Source organism: Nomascus leucogenys, chromosome 25 (assembly GCF_006542625.1).
Source record: "Nomascus leucogenys isolate Asia chromosome 25, Asia_NLE_v1, whole genome shotgun sequence".
Lineage (NCBI taxonomy): Eukaryota > Metazoa > Chordata > Mammalia > Primates > Hylobatidae > Nomascus > Nomascus leucogenys.
In genome coordinates, this window is record NC_044405.1 from 30,148,817 (window position 1) to 30,153,486 (window position 4,670).

General features: G+C 45.9%; 1 long non-coding RNA gene across 1 annotated transcript; it reads right to left on the bottom strand.

Annotated features, from left to right (window-relative positions):
- Window positions 1-1,101: 1,101 nt before the first annotated feature.
- Window positions 1,102-4,370, bottom strand: LOC101177292. The gene is made up of 2 exons (XR_180287.2): window positions 4,204-4,370; window positions 1,102-1,395 (listed from the first exon to the last, which is right to left on the bottom strand). It is a non-coding gene; the product is annotated as an uncharacterized LOC101177292 (long non-coding RNA).
- Window positions 4,371-4,670: the final 300 nt, after the last annotated feature.

Consider the following 4,670-nt stretch of genomic DNA (forward strand, 5'->3'; position numbering starts at 1 on the left):
CGCACTGAAGCCCTACACCCCCATACCTGTGTGTGTGACCCTACTTGGAAATAAGGTCTTTGCAGATTTAATCACGTTAAGTCGAGTTCGTTAGGATGGGCTGTAATCCAGTGTGACTGTCATCACCAAAAGGGGAAATGTGGACACAGACACAGACCCCCAAGGGGGAGGCCACATGAAGATGGAGGCAGAGACTGGAGTGATGCACAGGCCAGGGGACACTGGGGGCTGCTGGGAGCTGGGAGAGGCAGGAGGGATCCTCCCCAGAGCCTCTGGAGGGGGCGCAGCCCCACCCACACCTTGATCTGGGACTTCTGGCTCCAGATCTGTGAGAGAACCTCTGTTCTTAGCCATCAGGTTTGTGAACAGTGTTGCAGCAGCCCCAGAAAACGAATGCAGATTTCTGCACCTTTTAAGAGCAAAGACAGGTTGGGCGTGGTGGCTCACGCTTGTAATCCCAGCACTTTGGGAGGCCAAGGCAGGTGGATCACCCGAGGTCAGGAGTTCAAGACCAGACTGGCCAACATGGCGAAACCCCGTCTGTACTAAAAATACAAACAATAGCTGGGCGTGGTGGCAGGTGCCTGTGTGCCTGTAATCCCAGCTACTTGGGAGGCTGAGGCAGGAGAACCACTTGAACCCAGGAGACGGAAGTTGCAGTGAGCCAAAATTGCACCATTGCACTCCAGCTTGGGCAACAAGAGCGAAACTCCATCTCAAAAAAAAGAAAAGAAAAGACAATCAAAGCCCAGCTCAAGTGAGCAGCATTTGTACTGAGTCAATCGGCCTCTGTTTAGTACTATTAATTAGACAAGAAAAAAGGAGGTTGTCTTTGTGTGCCACTGGGGGTTTGCAGTTTTTAGATAATAAGTTTATTTTAAGTAACTATGATTTTCGTTTTCTTTCAGTGTTCAGGTAGCCACAGTTGACCATGGGGACCGCTTGAACTGGCACCACCTCCCGTCTGCACCCAAGTCCCCACCAGCCTGTCCCTCTGACGGCTCTGGGCTGGGTGTGGCAGGGACAGGGCAGAAGTGAGACTTTGACCTGGTGGGTGCACACGCATAGGTGTAAATCTAGCTCCAACATCTTACATGAGAATGATTTGAATTCAAATTCTTTAATGGCCCACCCTGGAGTTTTATCCCTCCTGTTAATAATTTCATGACCAATACAGTTCTTTGTTTAGCTGAGCGTTTCAATTCCAGTGAGCATCATTTCATGTGTGTGGTGTTGTCAACAGCCACAGGTGAATCTAAAATAATATCACAGGGTCTTGTGACGGTGCTGGCAACCTCTCCGCTCATACTGGCCCGCGTGCCTCGGGACGCGAGTCACGGCGCAAGCTTGCAGGTGGTCGTTCCTGGGAGTGTGGTTTTAAGGCAATACAGGTCTCTGAGAAGAGAAAAAAAGGTGTCTTTATATTCAGAATAGTCAGGAACGGTGCTGGTGTTTACATCTAATGTGAAGTGACCAACACAGGGAAGAAACGGACACGCTCAGGTCGAGGGAATTTGTCTTTAACATACTTTTTTAAATAACCCACAATTTGGTGTTGAATTCTAATTTTTAAAAGACACTCACGTATTTATTTATTTGAGACGGAGTCTCACTCTGTCGCCCAGGCTGGAGTGCAGTGGTGCGATCTCGGCTCACTGCAAGCTCCGCCTCCCAGGTTCACGCCATTCTCCTGCCTCAGCCTCCCGAGTAGCTGGGACTACAGGCACCCGCCACCACGCCCGGCTAATTTTTTGTATTTTTAGTAGAGATGGGGTTTCACCATGTTAGCCAGGATGGTCTCGATCTCCTGACCTCATGATCTGCCCGCCTCGGCCTCCCAAAGTGCTGGGATTACAGGTGTGAGCCACTGCGCCCGGCCAGGTATTTATTTCTTAATGCCCTATTCCTACGAAGTGCAGAGGGCATTTGAGAATGTCAGAAACTATAATGAAATAAGATCAAAATACAATAGCTTTCCACATTGATATTATTAGAGATGCTTGCCCTTAAATTTCACCCTGCAGCTCAGGTTCAGGAGCAATTTTATAGGCCTTTATAATGTTATGATATAATCAATGCTTCTATAAAATCCCGTTTATGAACGACAACAAGGGAGCCATCGTGTGTGTCAGAGTCATTCACAAAATGTTTAATAAGCTGTATTAGGTAATGACATGACCCAACAGGCGATTTCCAAAATGCCCCGTCTTTCAAAAACCATATGAAAATCTCCAAATCGGACATTTAAAATGATTCATATTATTATTAGGAAAAGCATATAAGATGTATTGAAGAAGAAGCATGGTTTGGCTCCTTTTTAAACATTTTAATTAGTGGACTTTGTTACTTAGAGCAATGTTAGGTTTACAGAAAAACTGAGTATCAGGTCCAGGGAGCCCCAGTGCCTCGGCTCCTCTGCAACTGACATCCTGCTTCCTGTGCTGCGTTTGTTACAATTATCAGTCACATGAACACACAGCTCACATTAGGGCTCATTCCTTGTGTCAAACATTTTATGGGTTTTGACAAGTGCATCATGACATGGATCCACTAGTTCTGGTCCCTTTTATCAGGTTAAAAATAAAACGGGGCCTTGCAGAGATTTAAAGGTGGTAGTAATCACCTTTGTTATATTTTTCCTTCTGAAAATATTAGCCTTGGAAGGAAATGTTTTAACAACTAGCCACTGTTCTGTGTCTGGGCACATGTCCATAGCAAGCGTATTCTCTTATCTGCTTCGTGTCTGGGCACATGTCCATAGCAAGCGTATTCTCTTATCTGCTTCATGCTGTTGCCAATTTACAGACCAGTTGCTCAGAAGCTGTGATTTTTCTTCTGAGCATAAGCTTATCCTCAAAATGGAAACTTTAATTCAAAATACAGTTTGGTCTCATAGGAACATTGTAGTCTTGCTGGCTGGCATTCACATGGAGACCGATGACAGTGCCTCTTTCCTCTGCACACATCCATCCACCATCCATCCACCCACCATCCATCCATCCATCCACCCACCCATCCACCCACCCATCCACCCACCAACCCACCCACCCAACCACCCATCCATCCATCCATCCACCCATCCATCCATCAATCCATCTATTTATCCATCCATCCATCCATCCATCCCTCTGTTTGCTCATTTCCACCGAGGAATCCATCATCTCTCAAACTAAGGTTTCGACATCATTCCCTCCTTTCAGAAAGTGCAAACCAAAGCCAAGACTGGCTCACACATGCCACGTGGGAGTTAGAGTGAGAGCATTTTTCAGATCCTTGTTCTCTTCTGGCCCCACCTCCCACAGTTTCTGGAAGTCCCAGGACAGGGAAAAGGAGAGAAAGGTGGAAAGGAAATTATTGAGTGTGGCTCTTTCCTCTCCTCAGAGGAAATTGTTCACCTGCCACCCTCAGGAATTTAATTTTCAGTGTTAAAACTTGACATTTTATAGTAGTATGTGTACCATAGTTATAAAATGGGCAAACTTGTCTAAATGAAGATAGCTACATTGTTATGACATTTTCCCCCAGAGAATCACAAGCTCTGAGATACACTTGTGAACATTACTTATGCAGAAATTCTCTTAAACTGGGATTCTTTCTCTCAGTTTACCTTAGGCTAACACAGAAACATATTTTGACACAGAAAGAATTTTTTATCTTCATTGCTCAAGTCACCTGGAGGCAGCTCCTGCCTGGGGTGGATGCCACCGACCCCTGGGAATGACCCCGGCAGCCACCGCTGTGCCCCCCACAGAAGGAGGCTCGTGCCTGGTCCAGCTTTCCCACCCGGGGTCTCTGTGGCTGGCTCCCCCCAGCTCGGGGAAGAAGCCTAATTCAGGGTTGTTCTGCTCAGTTGATCCAGTTGGACACTAGGGTTTGCCTAGGGGCCTGGCCTGCCAGCAGCACAGGTGAGGGGACGCAGGCTTGGCCACAAGCACCCCCGCTGACCTTCCCTACAGACCTGGCACATTTAATCTTCTTCTTTGAGGAGGGGAAGAGGATGCATTCAGAAATGCCTTTGCCAATGAGGCCCTCAGGAGCTTGTACTGGAATCACTCAAAATTCCCAAGTAGCCTGAGTGTCCTAATTCATTTCTGTGTACATCTGCCTAATTCTCAATCCACGTCTAAGGTTAGAATGAACATTTGAACTGGCCATTCTGGACAACACGCACACGCACGATACCATGCATTTAGATCTCTGTACCTTGTTCGTGTCAGCACAAACGCAGCCCCTCTCTTTTCAAAAGCCCAGTTCGTTTTCCAGCAGGCGTGTGCTTTCATTAAACTTTCCCTCCTGTGGGTTCCGGCAGATTTCCCAACACAAGCACAGCGGGAACTGCATTGTGTTTGTAGAAAATCCAAAATAATCTCTAGGTGAGTGTTAGGATGAAAAATGAATGTAGTGTTGGTACAGGTTTTTGTTTGTTGTACTTTTTGTTGGGGAGGGTGATAAAAATGTTCAAAAATTGATTACGATGATGGTTGTGCAATTCTGTGGATTTCCTAACAAGCACTGAACTCCACACTTTAAATAGGTGAACTGTATGGTATGTGAATTATATTTTAATAAAGCTGTTATTTTTAAAAAGTAAATTTAGCAACAACACTGGACACAAGCTAAATATACAAAAATTAATTGTCTTTATACAGACCAGCAACTAATAATTAGAA